This window comes from Balaenoptera borealis, assembly GCF_965194805.1.
Source record: "Balaenoptera borealis genome assembly, chromosome: 1".
NCBI classification, from domain to species: Eukaryota; Metazoa; Chordata; class Mammalia; order Artiodactyla; family Balaenopteridae; genus Balaenoptera; species Balaenoptera borealis.
In genome coordinates this window covers 38,684,284-38,700,782 of record NC_138860.1, presented here as the reverse complement: position 1 = coordinate 38,700,782, position 16,499 = coordinate 38,684,284, and the positions used below count along the sequence as shown (strand labels likewise).

The 16,499-nt window shown below is 40.0% G+C and overlaps 1 protein-coding gene and 1 long non-coding RNA gene across 3 annotated transcripts in view; one reads left to right on the top strand and one right to left on the bottom strand.

Moving 5' to 3' along the window:
• Positions 1–14,994, top strand: part of LOC309632954 — a 36,622-nt gene extending 21,628 nt beyond the window's left edge. Inside the window, exon 3 of the long non-coding RNA XR_014247185.1 lies at positions 12,208–14,994. This is a non-coding gene — a long non-coding RNA (uncharacterized lncRNA). The remainder of the gene's footprint in view (positions 1–12,207) is intronic.
• HSD11B1 (hydroxysteroid 11-beta dehydrogenase 1) overlaps positions 1–16,499 on the bottom strand; it is a 48,449-nt gene that overhangs the window by 11,649 nt on the left and 20,301 nt on the right. The window lies entirely within an intron of this gene.

Genomic DNA, 16,499 nt, shown 5'->3' with positions numbered 1-16,499 from the left:
ACAGTACTGTACAGTAAAGTACACAAAAGCACAACCACTTGTAGAGGATGCATGTACGTAGCAATGTACATCAGACACGTGAACTAACTTATGTGATCGGACATTTGAATGCATGTTTGCATCTTTGAAAGTTTGCAACTTGAAGGTTCGTATGTAGGGGATTTACTTGCATATAGAATTAATTATTTTTAAAAAATCCTTGGTTTTCAGAGTTTTTTGTTTTTTCTTTTACCCCACACAGCTTTTTGGATTTTGAAATTGCAGATAAAGGATTGTAAACCAGTCTAGGCTCGCTAAAGGAAAGCTGAAATATATCAAAAAATAGAAAAAAGAGGAAAGAGGAAAAAACCTCCTAGGTTCTCACGATTCCAAACAATCTTGGTGCATTTCGTTAAAGTCTGTTTTCTCTTCACAGCACTATTCTTAGTCATCTCCCCACATAATGCTAATTAGCTTGTGTGAGGAAACCTTTGCATTCTGCTCTAGGTAAAATATATTTCGATGTTTCAGAGAGCTGAAAAGGGCAAAACCCCTCTAAAAACACAGACTTCTGTTTTTCAAAAATGATCTTTGAGCTAAGAGGCCCTGGTCAAAATGGAATAAATAATATGTAACAGGATGTTAAAATACGAGTTTTCCTGCTCTAATTTCAGCTGAGGTTCAAAGACTGAGAACGTAGTAAACGGCAAAAGCCTCCATATTCTGAAGGGAGGTTCCAGGCTACCTGTACACCTTATGTGGGATGTGGTAACACAAACAAACCCCCCCAAAACCCTAAAAATAAAATCTAGTTTGCAACACGTAGACCCTTAACCATCCCAAGGGAATAAAAAGGGCCGAAGGTGAAGAGGTTGGAAAGGACAGGCGTTAGGGAGAGGAAAAGAACAGCGTCTCAGTGAGCTTCCAAGAAGAAGGGGTTAATCCTTGTGAGAGGAGCTTCAAGGGCACCTCGTGGAGAACTTGTCCCCAGGAATTTGAGGGGCACTAAGGGCTGGGGTTTGACCCAACCTGAGAGGCACTGGTTACGGGCAAGGCCACTGCAGAGCTAGTGCAAATTGTGTCGTATGTAAGGGAACTCTCCCTGTGGAGGGCCTGAAATCCAGCCCACACTCTGCTTGCCAACCTGCGGGTCTTGTCCCAGGGCTCATCCCTTCTCTCCTAGAGTCATTTCCAGTCCTGCCCAAAAGGACAGCCCTATGTGATAAGTGTATTCGCCTGTACTCCCACTGTATTCTCAGAGTCTGAGGGAAATAACATAAGCAACTGCTGCCCAGCTCACACGAAGAACTGTCAATATCCCAGCAAGGACCTCCAAAGAACCCATGAAAGTACCCAGTGGAAGAGTCAGGTGTGGTCATCCTCCCAGTTCAGAGAACATGAGCTTTCAACATGCACTGTGTCCAGAGGAGACTGATTCTGTAATAGCTGGGTACCAGCCAAGGAAGATCTTTCCTACCCCGAACTTTTCTTCCCTGCATTCTCCCTTTCCTTTTATAGGAGAGGCTAGAGGGAGCCTGATGAGTAGGGAGATGGGGAACAGGAGGAAAAGTTGAACACGTGTCTCTTTCCTATCCCAGGTCTCCTATGACAACAGGTTCAAGCTTGATGAGGGGAGAAGCTTTACTTAAATTACAAATGAATGGACATTTTAATTACTGAAGTGAGATCTTTCCTGAGACTGGAAGCAGCTGGAGAATCTTTTATTATCCTAGAGTGTTGCCATCTGCCCTCAATCACATCCAGGTTCAGAGAAGAACTCACCCATAGAACAGGTCTGAAGGAAAGAATAAGTTTGTTTTCTGATTGCACCTTATGAGATCCACTGTTCAACCATTGCTCATAAAAACATATGCCAGAATATGAACCTAATTAAATCAAATGAGTAAATGAATGAATGAATAAATAAAACAAACAAATAAATAAACTGTTCTAATATGCATGACTCAGTCATGCAAGTGAAGGGATTAGAAGCCTGAGTGCTTTTGCTCAGGGTTAAGTTTTGGTTTATGTAGGGAGAATGGAGCCCGCAGTGAGATTTATCTTCTGGGAAATTTTAGACCACAAAGAACCGGAGCTATGGTGACCGTATTTTCTGAAGGAAAATATGGGACATGGAATCTGACAAGAAAGAGTGCAGACTTGGTGATAAATGGGACAGACTGCAATTAGCTCTGTCCCAGAAACGCAGGGACTTAGCCACTGTAGAAACAGCAAGAGCCAGAGAGCTGGCAGATCAGCTGTGCGCTGGAGCTTGTTAGCTGAGCAGAAGAGGTCAAAAGCAGGCCTCGGTGCTTTTGTTCATCCACTCCACACCCTCCATCCCCAACTGCTTTGCTGAGATCTTGAAATTATTTCCATTTCAAAGGCAGATTTTAAACTACTTTAATTGAGAACTCAGAAGAAAGTGCACAGGATTGAAAACCTTCATTCCTGCATGCCCTTAGACTTTCAGAGTGACCCCAGGAAAATGTGCCACATCCTATATTGAGCAAGCCCCAGCTTGAGGTTCATCAGGCCTCAAAGGCTGGGTCCTGCCCATTTTTTTCTAGCTCTTCCTAGAATATTTTTTCTCAGCTAGGACCCTCATGGTCTAAACTCTTTAGTTGTTTGGGTTGAGTTGGGTGCTAAAGATAAATCCATCTCTTTACTCCAAGCTTTGGTAGCCTGAGGTGTCGTCATAGGTATTGAGACAACCCACAATTATCCAATAATAATTGAAATAATGGGAATGGATGGGATTGTCCAGGGAGAGTATGTCGGGTGAAAAGAGACACAAGGGCTTACAAGGGAAAGAATCCTGAGGAAACCAACAAGAGAGAACTGAGACAGGCAGTCAGAGCAGCTAGAGGAAACCCAGGGAAGGATTTTGGCTGAAGACAAGGGAGTGTATGGTGTAGAATCAGCACAAAATCCTGCAGAGGTGAGATAAAACCTGTAAAATTTCACAAGGCAACTTTGGCAAGAGCATTTCTGTGCAGGTACGGGACCTGGGAAATGTAGCTCCTCCTTAGAGCCTTAGCACATCTCCCAAGGCAAGAATAAAAGAATAGATTTTAAGAACCCCCATAGTTGAAGGGTGGACCAAAACCAGTTCCACCAGCATCACCACATCTCCCACATGCAGCCTAGATAGTTGTGCTTAGAGAGAGGAGAGTTGTCAGTGTCCTATGTGTTCATCTACCAGAGGTCAGTTCATCCACTAAGGGTCAGGTTCATCCACCAAGGGTCAGGGGAGGCATTTGCATTGCCTTCATCTTAATCAGCATGAGAGGGGCTTCAAGAGGATTTTTTGGAGACCTTTACAAGTTTCCCTGGAGTTTGGGGATTGGTATTTGACACACACCTGGACATCTAAAGGCAAGAGGCAGGGCTGGAACTGCTCTAGCTTGAGACTAAATCTGAGTGCATTGTGGGATCAAATATATCCACACACAGCAGGCTTCCCAGAGACCTGGGAAGGGTGAAGGGGGACTGGCTTGGGGTCACCTACTCAGGGATGGTGGGTAGACTGGGTCAAGAAGGCTGGATTTATTGTAGCCCTGGAGCTGAGGAGGACACTTAAAGGAGTGAGCTAGAGGGACCACTGTTCATGCCAAGGGGGTCTCCTGCAGGGGATCTCTGAGGAACCCAAGATAAAGCCCCACAGAATCCACCCTCATGTCCTCCAAGTCAATAGAGCCCTAAGATGGGGATTTTTTTCCTTTTGAAATAATTTCAGATCTATGGAGGAGTTGCAAGAATAGTACAAATGACCCATCCCTCTTCCTGAGCTATTTGAGAGTAATTGCTATAATTTAGGTAGTTGCTGACCTGCTATCCCATCGCTCCTGAATATGTTAGCATGCATTTCCTACATGTCCCTACATTCTCCTACATAACCATCCAAATGAAGAAAGTAATTTATTAGTTTCTTAGAACTGCTGTAATACATTACAATAAGCTGGATGACTTAAGATAACAGAAATGTATTTTCTCACAGTTCTGAAGACCAGAAGTCTGAAATCAAGGTGTTGGCAAGGCTGCACTCTTTCCAAAGGCTCTAGGGGAGGGAGAATCTTCCTTTGCCTCTTCCAGCTTCTAATGCTGTCAGCATTCCTTACAGCTACAAACTCTGTCTCTACCTTCATGTGGACCTCTCCTTGTTTCCTTCTGTCTTTGTCTTCTCCTCTGTCTCTTATAAGGACACATGTCATTGGTTTTAGGGTCCACCCAGATAATCTTGGATGATATATTGCAAGATCCTTAACTTAGTCACACCTGCAAAGGGCTTTTTTTCCAAATAAGGTCATCTACACAAGTTCAGGGAGTTTGGATGTAGACATATCTTCTGAAGGCCACCATTCAACCTACTCCATCAACATTGATGTATCCATTTCATCTAGTCCAAAGACCCCATTCAAGTTTGTCACATGTCCCAATGATATTCTTTATAGCAAAGGATTCAATCGAGGATCACATGTTGCATATAGTTGTCATGACTCTTTAGCTTCCTTCAAGCTGGAACATTCTCTAGTATTTCCTTGACTTTCATGACTTTTTGACACTGTCGAAGAGTATGCCAGTCATTTTGTACTGGAGTTGGTTTATCCTGGATCATGAGAGCTGGTTGTGCAATTTTCATGAGTTTTGCAAGCAGGTTGATCTTGATATGGCTATCAAGAGATTATTTACACCATGGAAATGCTACAAAGCAGAGTTCTTAATGTTCCTCTTCTAAAGAGCGAGTTGGTAAACATTTACCAGCTCACTGCAGATGAATGTCCCTCAGTTTGGATTCCCCTGTTTCCTATGATTTGATTCAGGCATATATTTTTGGCAGAAGCATACAAATAATTATCTTCTTTTCACACTGTATCCCATAAAATGATACATGATTTCGATTTATTCCATTACTGGCGATGTTAAGTAACATTGATCATTTGATTCAGGTGGTGTCTGTCAGGTCTCTCCACTGTAAAATTACTCTTTTGTTCTTCTGTAATCAATAAGTATTTTGTAGGATGGTACTTTTTTTTGTTTTTTAAAAAATATTTTAACCATTTTTAAGTCTACAGTTCAGTGGCATTAAGGACATTCACATTGTTGTGCAACTATCACCACTTTTTATCTCCAGAGCTCTTTTCATCTTGCAAAACGGAAACTCTGTACCTATTAAACAATAACTCCCCATTCCCCCCTCCCCTGAGTCTCTGGCAACCACCATTTTACTTTCTCTCCATGATCTTGACTACTCTCAGTACCTCATATAAGTTTAATCATGCAGTATTTGTCTTTTTGTGACTGACTTCACTTAGAATAATGTTCTCAGGGTTTATCCATGTTGTAGCATATATCAAAATTTCCTTTCTTTTTAAGGCTGAATTGTATATATGTACCACAATTCAATTTGCTTATCTATTATCTGTTGATGGACAATGGGTTGCTTCCATGTTTTAGCTATTGTGAATAATGCTGCCATGAATGTATGGGTACAAATATCTCTTCAAGACTGCTTCTAAACATATTGAATCACTGTGTTGTACACCTGAAACTAATATAACATTGTAAAGCAACTATACTTCAACTTAAAAAAAGAAGGAAAAAAGAATAAAAGACTCTGCTTTCAATTCTTTTGAGTATATACCCAGGAGTGGAATTTCTGGATCATATGGCAATTCTATTTTTAATTTTTGGAGGAACCTCCATCTATTTTCCGCAGCAGCTGCACCATTCTACATTCCCACCAACAGTGCACAAGAGTTCCAATTTCTTCACATCCTTGTCAACAGTTGTTATTTTTTGTTTGTGTTTTTGATATAGGCCATCCTAACAGTTGTGAGGTGATATCTTCTTGTGGTTTCAATAATTAGTGATGTTGAGCATTTTTCATATACCTGTTGGTCATTTGTATGTCTTCTCTGGAGAAGTGCCTATTCAAGTCCTTTGCCCATTTTCCAATCAGGTTGTTTTTTTGTTGTTGGGTAGGGTGGTACTTTGAGAGTATGTAAATACTATGTTTCTTATTAAACTTTTACCCACTAGGTTTAGCATCGATTTATGCTTCCTGGATAAATGATTACTATGACAGTTATAATATGGTGATTTTACTAATTTCATTATTCCTTCTATATTTATCACTTGGCTTTTTATTATATGGGAAAACCTTCTTCTCTCCCCATTTATTTATTCATGTATTTATTTATATCATTATGGATTCTTATTGTATGTAATGGTTTATAATCTGTTATTATCTTTACTATTTATTTGAATGTCCCAGTTGTCCCAGATTTGGCTAGTGGGAGCCCATGAGAAGTTTCTGTGTTCTAGTAACGTGTCCCTCTTTTTCTTTGAGCAGTTCTTTTTTTTTTTTTTTTTTAACATTTTTATTGGAGTATAATTGCTTTACAATGGTGTGTTAGTTTCTGCTTTATAACAAAGTGAATCAGTTATACATATACATATGTTCCCATATCTCTTCCCTCTTGCATCTCCCTCCCTCCCACCCTCCCTATCCCACCCCTCTGGGTGATCACAAAGCACCGAGCTGATCTCCCAGTGCTATGCGATTGCTTCCCACTAGCTATCTATTTTACGTTTGGTAGTGTATATATGTCCATGCCACTCTCTCACTTTGTCACAGCTTACCCTTCCCCCTCCCCATATCCTCAAGTCCATTCTCTAATAGGTCTGTGTCTTTATTCCCGTCTTACCACTAGGTTCTTCATGACCTTTTTTTTTTTACTTACAGCCACAACGAGATTTTCAGGTTCATCTTTCTGGCCATTGTCCTGGAATCAACCTTTTCTCCAGAAAGTCTTGGTTTCTTTTAGTGGAGAATGGTATTTAGAAACTAAGATCTGGGTGCTAAGTGCTGGGTGCTAAGAGGCCCAGGGCCTCTCAGATGACAGAACTAGGGAATATATGCACTCATATATAGACACATATATCTATATTTCCATATCTATCCATGTATATTAAAAACTATTGATTCATACCAACACCTCCAATGCCAATCCAACATCACAGGATTCATTCTAATTTTCTTATTTTCATATTTATAACTCCAAAAGTGAGAAACTAGCTTCTGTTATCCTCAATATATACTACTTATTTGATTAATGATCCTGTATGTGAGTATTCTTCAGTTGCTTCTGTGCCCTCTATGTGGATGCCTTCTCCAGTGTACCTGGGCTCTGACACCCCCATGCCAGGCTACACAGATGCCCTCTTCACTCCACATTGGGCTGCCCCATTGCAGCCCCCTTGCACATACCCTCTTTGCTTCTCTTAGTTCTGACACCCCATGCCAGATTATCCAAAGGCTATGCAAGCAACTCAGACATATCTACCATTGCCTACCTTGCTTCTAGCCTAACTTTGCCTTCCCTCAGCATGGCTTTGCTGATTAGACCTGAGTCAATGACTGTACCTCTCTAGGCTGGTCTTCATAAATAATTTGGGGGGTTGACTTATAAAATTCAGCTGAGCCAGTTAGACACTCCTTCTTTGGGGGGAAGTTTAGAGTTGGAAAATTGAGAGACCAAGAATGTTGGCAATGGGGTTGAAGTCAAGAGTGCACTGAGAACTCTCATGCTGAGAAAGGACTGTAACAGCCAGATTGAACTCTGTCCCAAATGAAGCAGAGCTTAATAGGGAGAGAAGGAAGAGGAGCAGATGTGCTGAGGGAAGCTGGTATGACCTAACCATGCTACCTCTGGGATATCCCAGCTGCAGTTCCCCCAAGGCCAGTTGTCTCCCCAGGGACAGACAGACAGGTGTGGGCCAGTAATTTGGCAGCCCTTCAAATAATATTCTTTAAACATTGTTCACATTTAATTATTTAGTGAGTACACGGAAAGACTAATTTTCTAACGCTAGAAGTAAAGGATTTATTATATACACTTATTACATGGAAGTTCCTGAACCAGACAACTTCATGGAAAAATGTTAAATAATTTAAAACCCATATAATCAACTCAACTCTGCCATACGTTAATTGGAATCTGACTTCAGGCACATGTCCATAGCCTATTTTCAGCATCGGTAGCTTTGCTTGTAGGTGCATAGACACATTGGAAAAAATCCTACAACAAATGTTTTTGTGCATATATCTATGACTGGACTGATGATTATTCCTTGACAGATTCTTAACATTATATTTGCTGGGTGACGTTGGAACCGAGCAGAACCCTGCAGACTCCACACTACCCCAAGTACAAGAGCCCCTCTATGTCCCCTGCCTCTTGTTTGTAGGAAACCTGAAGTCTCCCAGGCCTCCTACAGTCACAAAAGAACAGGCTCGAGCAGTCAAAGATTAGGACAATAGAGTCACAGATTCAGTGTCTGATGCACATTCCTGAGCTGTTTTTCAGATACTATAACTGCCACCAGAGGACATGACATAAGCTGCTCCATCTTGATCAGTACTAAATCTATGACTAATACAATTCCAAGAACTGGCCCCAAGAGAATGGGATTAACATTACTGTTTATAATGATCTATATCTTTGTGGTCATCAAAATAATTATAGCTTGCCCTGCCTGTATATGTAAGTGGGCAATTAAAATTGTCAGCAAAGAGATGCTACAGACCCATGCTGACATCTTCAACTCTGCAAATACGGCACCCTATGTCAGCATGAAGAAGTTACAGAAGATGGACCTTTGCTCCTAATCCCATAGAAATGGAATGATGTTGGACAGTGGGGAATTGAAAGCAGCTCTTTTGCCTCTTTCCTGTTTGCCCATTTCTGTTCCCCTCTAACCTTGAAAGAACCTAATTATGAGAATGAGATCACTAGACAATTTAAACTATCTTCTGACTTATGTGCTCCTGAATGCACACCATGCCTTGCCTAAGCTGTTGATTCTTTTCCTAGATTAAAAGAATTAAGAATGGAGAATTAAGTGGTTAAAGAGTGACTAGCTCTCTACCCCCAATAACCCCCTTAGCAATCCTGCAGGCAGATGATGAGGGCAAGATAACATCTGAAGAGTCAGCCAGCCTGCATGCACGCAATGGAGAATGATGCAGAACCCAACCTTCTGCCTCGATGATTCACTGGGATTCTCCCCCCCACCCCCTTTTTCCCTTTAAAAACTGTCATGGCTGAGCAGAATCTTTGGAGTTGGTCTCAGGACATGAGTCCACCTTCTCCCCAGATTGCTGGCTTTTCTGAGTAAAGTGACTTTCCTTTCTACTGACACTTGCCTCTTGAATTATTGGCTTTTGAGTGGAGAGCAGCTGAACCTGAGTTCAGTAACAAAATGATGGGAACACTTAAGGCTACATATTGAATATAGAATATTCATATTCTACATATAGAATGCATATTGCTAGATTGCTTTAGGTAAGATGAAAAATGAAGGACTAGACTTTTAAAAATCAATAGTGAAACCACTTAAAATGAATAAAAGAACTATACCCTTTCCCACCATCTCACACCTACTTTGTGGGGTTAACAAAGTTTGCAACAATTTACAATGTTGTAGGCAAACAAAAGACCAAACCAAACAAGAAAAAACAATACCTCCACCCGCTCCATGGTATTTAATAGTTTGAATTTGGTGTTTTAGTAGTTTCAGTCATTTGAATTTATTTGTTTACTTGTGAGATGGAGTAAAATCTCTGTCGTCCTGAAGTCAGTCATCCTGAGAGGTGAAATATTTTGCTTTTGGTTACCATACAGAACCTGATCTCTTACTTTTCTTTAACAAAGTTATTCTAACAAAATTCATACCAAGATTGTTGTACAATAAGCAGTTCCAAAGTGTATAAAATGAAAGGTAAAAGCCCCTTCCTTTAGACACAGTTGAGCTCATACTATATATACTGTTCTCTAAATTATTTTTCCTTGAACTTATGATTTTTATAGTCAGTATGCATAAAAATTTATGTAATATTTCACAACCATTTAGAAACCTGTCCCTAGTGGTGGATATGTAGGTTGTTTTTAGTGTTTTTATGACCACGAACACTTCAGTGGCAATCGGTTTGCACTGGAATGTGGGCTCCAAGGTGACAGGGGCTTGCCTTGTCACAGCGCCGGCATCTGGAACTGTGCCTGGCTCAGAGTGGACCCTCCATTCATATCTTTTGAATAAATGAATGAACGTATTTGGGGAATATTTGTGCAAGTTTATCTGTAGGATATATTTCTCAGGTGTAAAGTGATGCTCTCTCTCCCCAGCCTGTCCTCATTTTTTTAAAAAGATTTTTAAACATTTTAGATGGTTTTATTTTTTAATGTTTATTATTATTTATTTTATTTTTTGGCTGTGCTGTGTGGCATGTGGGATCTTAGTCCCCCAACCAGGGATCAAACCCACACCCCCTGCAGTGGAAGTGCGGAGTCTTAACCACTGGACCGCCGGGGAAATCCCCTGTCCTCATTTTGAAGTAGCTTAAGTGGATTTCTCCTCATTGAAATCAATGCTTATTTCAAGAGGAATCGTCCTTGGGTCAAGCTCAACCATCTAAAGCTATATAGTCACACCATGTCAAATTCACTTTTCACTTTATTAACTTTAAATTTAGCTGTGTCTCAACAATATACCTTTGTCAAAGTTTGCAACAAGAAGCTGCATGTGACATTGATTTGCTGTACTTATTGTTAGAAAAGTTTTGCTAACATCTCAATGGGCAAGGACATAGAAAAACAACTCACAGAACAGAAAATATAAATAACCTATAAACACATGAAAATTCATTCATTCATTAATTACCTGACTTTTATGAAATATCCACCACGTTCCAGGTGCTGTTGTAGGAAATAAGGAAATAAGTATAACCAAAAATAGAATACTACTAAGGCAAGAGACAGATGGGCCCCCAGGGCAAACGGTTTGAGTTCGTTCCTTGTGGACAAATACTCCGAGATGGGAATAACAGGAAAATTGAGAGAGGAGGCTGGCACCTGCCCAGATAGAAGATGAGACCACATATTCATCATTCTCGAAGTCAGAAGACTTCCCTGACTACACATGTGCAGAAAGGCTCCTTGGAGGGCAAAAAGGCAGTGATGCCAACTAATGCTCACTACCCATAGGCCTCTTCGGTAGAATCCATCTTGGCTAAGAGATGTGCGTGCACACATGGGAAAATCCTGAGCTATACCAAATACGGACTTTGAACCAGGCAAATCAGAATGACTGGCCAAAGGAAAACTGGAATAAATGCCCCATAAAAGTGATTCAAACTGCATGACTCTCTCTCTGAGCCTGCCCGTGTGTCTATCCACACGTACTCTTTTTTCCTCTTAATAAATACTTTACTTGTTTCACTACTTTCTGTCTTTGTGGGAATTCTTTTTCTGCAAAGCTGTAGGGCCAGGGCCTTGTCACTGATCACGGGTCTAGTGGCTAGGAATCAGTGCTCTCACCGCTGAGACCCAACCTCAATCATTGGCCGGGAACCAAAACCCTGCTTCAAGATGCTGCAGGACGAGGCCACCCGAGATCACTACTGCTCTCAAGGGGACAGGGACCTCACATTCCATTTCATAAGTAAACAAAGAAATTCAAATTATAACCACTGAACACCTTTCTCCTTTACTTACAAAATTGTCAATTGCTGAAAACTTTGTTAACTCTGAAAAGCAGGTGTGAGATGAACACTCATATGTATACTCAGGGTGGGAATGGGACATGATGCTCATATTCATTTAAACTGGTTTTTATTTTTATATATTTTAAAAGTCAGGTCCTTTATTTTTCATTTTATATAAAGCAATTCAGAAATATGTACCAACAACCTTAGAATTGGTTCCATCATTTCACGCAGTAAATCTAGTACTAAGAACTTATCAAGGAAATAATCATCAAACAGGCCACAGATTTATGTGCAAGATACTTGTTTAGAATTTTTAAAATACATTGAGAGTAACTGAAACCAAGTCCCCCTTAAACTGAGTTCCCCTGCTGAGTTAACAATCTTTCTATCCAAAACTTTATTCCCTTTCTTGTCCCACCCTTGTTCCCCTCAAGATTGAGGAGCATCAAAGAAAAGGAGGGATTGAAACCAAGAATGACCCTGAGGGGCATTCCTGGGGCCTTCCGTGTCCCCCATTTCTTGTTTGTAGGAAAAAAGTTTTCACCGCCTAGGCCTTCCCCAGGTTCCAAAGTGCAGACTCAAGCCATTAATGATTAGGACAAGAGTCACAGGACTCCTATTTCCTCCTGAAGGGATATAAGTAACAATCTGATGCATATCTTTGAGTTGTTCTGCAGGAACTAAGCCCCTCACTCTGGTGGAGGATGATGACTACACGCTGACCACAAGTTCCTGGACCCCAGACTGTTGGAACCAGAAGGCTGATGATTGAGATCTCAGAAACATCACCCTGTTACCTCACAATCAACCAATCAGAAGAAGCTGATCCTATGACCCTCTCCCCAACACTGTCTTTAAAAACCCTTGTCTAAAAGCCAATGAAGAACACGTTTGATCCCTGGTTGGGGAACTAAGATCCTGCATGCTGGCCAAAAAAAAAAAAAAAAAAAAAAAAGCCAGTGAAGAGTTTGAGTCTTTTGAGCACGGACTGCCTGTTCTCCTTGCATGGGTGACCTGCAGTAAACGCTGTACATTCCTTCACCACAACCTGGTGTCAGTAGATTGGCTTTGCTGTGAGACAGGTGAGCAGACCTGAGTTTGGTTCAGTAACATAACCTAAATATCTGGCAGTAGGAAAATAATTGTTCTGTATCTATATGTACCTAGAAGGAAATTCTCCAAAATATTGGCATGAATATGGATGATCTTTATTTTCAGCTTTGTGTTTCTCTTCATTTTTCCAATTTTCATAATGTGTGTGTATGTGTAGCTTTTATAATCACAGAAACATTTTTAAAAAGTTGTTAGGGGCCTTGCTAGTTCCATTATTTTGTGCCTTCAATTTATAATCTTTTATGAGAGGTTTATTTCAGAAATTATTTGCTTCCTGCAGTGCTTCCTTCTTTTGAATATAATCTTGTCTATATACTGATACTATTTTTTTTTCTTTTTTTTCCTTTTTGTTAAGAAACTCAAGAGCCAAATTAGAAACTTAAGCACAGCTTCTATGTTGAGTTTAATTTTGGTGTTTTTATATTCTTTTCTTAAGACCTAGTTTTTTATTTGGGTGTTTCCAAATAGAGTGTATTTTTTGTAAGCCTTTGAAACTCCTTGGTGAGTGAACGTAAAGGCATGGATGATGGTAGAACCCTGATATTTTTGTCAAGAAAAGTACTTGAACAAAAATAATCGTCGAGCAGGGTTAAGGAGCCATGACTACTTAAGCTCTTCCCACCCACCCCTTTCAAGGGAGTAAACGGAGTAATGGTCACATGGATAGCATTACAGTGTTCTCAACCTGCACTAAATTGTCACTGTCATCAGCAGGGAGTCTTCTTTTCCCCTTTAAAATCTCCAGTCACCCCTCCTGGGGGGCAGATACAACACTGAACTCCAATGTCGAGTGCATCAAGTTGTTTCAATCCTCCAGATTCTGCCTGAGCCCAGCCTCTTGAATTTAGGTAATAACGACTCCTGAAATTTTTATGTCCAGGCTGTTGATTCTTACTCTGATCTTCTTTTTTTTTTTTTATGTTTTAACATTTTTTATTAGATTTGTTTCTAATTACATACTTAGTACAGACAACTTGGAAAATATTTTTAAGAAAGGAAAATTTGTATAATTCCATCACCCAATATACATTTAACTCCAGTTGCCTTCCAGTTTTTTTTATATACATAAATATTTTGTTTATAAAAGTATAGCACACTGTTTTGTAGCGTGATTTTTCTATTACAAATATTTTCCCATAGCAATGAGTGTTTTTATACAGCAATACATATATTAACATACATTAATGAATGTACCAAAACATAGTAATCTCAATCCAAATCTATACACACACATGCCTCACCTCCCTGTGTTTCTCCCCATGCCCCTCCACACAGTCCAAATCTGCAGCACTCCCCCATCACGTAAATACCTGTATCGACAAGCATACACTTCCACTTACCTTGGAAATTGTGGTCCCTGAAAATTATTTCTGAGGTAATCAGGTTTAAGGGTAAAGATTCATCTTTCTTAGAAATATTAGGACAATTGGGTGAGGGATAAACTACCCCATTCTACTATATTTCTTAGTCTCCTTTGCATCCTAGACCTTGGTTGCCACCCTCTCCCCCCCACTCAGGTTATTTCCATACACTAAGCATTGGTCTATCTTTTAGGAAAAAGTGGGTGCCAGAGGTGTAGGTGGGGGATGAGATTAACACCTGTACATTCTTTTTTTTCTTTTTTAATCTGTGACTCTGTTAGCAGGACCCAGAGACCTGCTCTAGCACTTTTTGACTTTTTTAAAAAAAATTTTTATTTATTTATTTATTAATTATTTATTTATTTTTGGCTGTGTTGGGTCTTCGTTTCTGTGCGAGGGCTTTCTCTAGTTGTGGCGAGCGGGGGCCACTCTTCGTCGCGGTGCACGGGCCTTTCCCTATCACGGCCTCTCTTGTTGCAGAGCACAGGTTCCAGACGCGCAGGCTCAGTAGTTGTGGCTCACGGGCCTAGTTGCTCCGCGGCATGTGGGATCTTCCCAGACCAGGGCTTGAACCCGTGTCCCCTGCATTGGCAGGCAGATTCTCAACCACTGTGCCACCAGGAAGCCCCACCTGTACATTCTTGTCTTTATGCAGAGCAGCATTTTGCATATTCCAAATCCTGTTAGTTGATCTGTGTAGTTGAGAAATCTGTTTCTTTTTTCCTCTTTGTAATGTAGAATTCTTGAAATAGGTTTGGACTGCACAGCCACCCCTCAACCGACAAACAGTTTAAGGTCCAACAAGTGACTTCATGCATTGGTTTGAGTTTTCCCACAAAAGCATTGTCTTACAAGGTATTTTCCTCTGGCTAGTCAGCTTATAATGAGCCTGAAATACTACACATTTGTATAAAAAAATAGTATGAAACAATGCTGGGAATGAGTAAACCAGGAAAGGAATACATTTGAATAAGACTTAAACTATATATATATATAAAGTATATATAAAGTTTATATATATTTATATATTCTTTATATATAAAGTATATATGAAGTTTATATATATATATAAACTATATATAAATATATATATAAATATAAACTATAATTTATAAACTATAAACTATAAACTATAAACTATAAATATATATATATTATATATATATATAAAGTTGATCTTTTTAAGAGAAGATTTACTTGGAGAAAAATGAATAGGTAACTGGAGACATTTAATGGAGCTTCCAAAGAGAGGTCTGAGCATTTAGAGGTTATTGGCAAGGTTCTTTTACTCCTTTTGATGTGTTTTTCACTTTGAATATTTAAAGAAACCCAGTGTTTTATTATGTCTAGCTTCACTTCAAAATAGGACTTGGATTTTTCTTCATACAGACGAATCACCGTCCTTACACTTGTACCAGCCCAGTGTGGTTGGCATTTGTACTATAATTGTTGTTGCTAGTATTTGTATCACCAATGAAGCCGAAAAAGAGAAATAGAGAGGAAGTAGGGTTTCTAAGGTAACTTAGGAAAATGTAGTAGGTAAGAGGAAACGTATAAATGAATCTGGTGAGGACTGAAAAAGTCTTCAAAGGAGGTGAGGTTAAATGGATCCTTAGAGGAAAAAAGGTGGGGCTGTTGGTGGGGTTGACAGGTTGGTCCCTGTTTACTCCTCCTGAGGGGGAGTAAAGAAGGGGCAGAGAAGCAGTATTAGATGCTGGGTCCAGCTGTCATGTGTGTAACTACCATAGTTATGGGGTTCACAGAACCAGGGAATTCAAAAATGGAATGACTTTTCCTTTTCTAAAATTGAACCTAAGACAACCTTTTTGACTCATGGCAAATAAACTTTTTCCAGATGTTGTCAAATGTTCTCTGCCCAATCCAGTGATTTTTTTTTTCAGGCAAATTGGAGTATTAATCTATCTGTCTCAGTTTGTTTCACAAATACCATCTAGGTATTTTCTTCCCATTCTTTCTCCTGCCCCACTGTCCCCTGCATCAGTGCAAGGGGTTTTGCTTTCATCATGGACCTTGAATGTGAGAGAGATTGGGTCTGGGATGTGTGTGTATGGTGTGAGGTACACATGTGGGGGTGGCCTAGAGGGAATACTGCCTCTGGTCTTATATGCATGGGTGATATGGGGGCGACTGTTAATTGTCAACATCAGTGTCTTTTATAGAAATAGAACCCCTGATTTTCAGCTGGACACACGTTCACCTTGAATAAAGTCCACAACTGCAATGAGCTGTAGCAGAAGTATATGACATTCAAGTTGTATTCTTCTTTCTCCATTTTCTCTAGCTAGAATTCTGACATGATAATGAGCCACCTTGGACATACAGGTGAGGATAACACCCAGGGATGGTGTTTTGTGATAGAAGGTTCCTAGACGATTCATGGGGCAGAACTCCCATTGCAGCTCTAAACTGCTTACCCCAGGCTGTTTCATGATAGAAAAATTAATTTCTATTTGTTTAAGTCATTGTAAATTTAG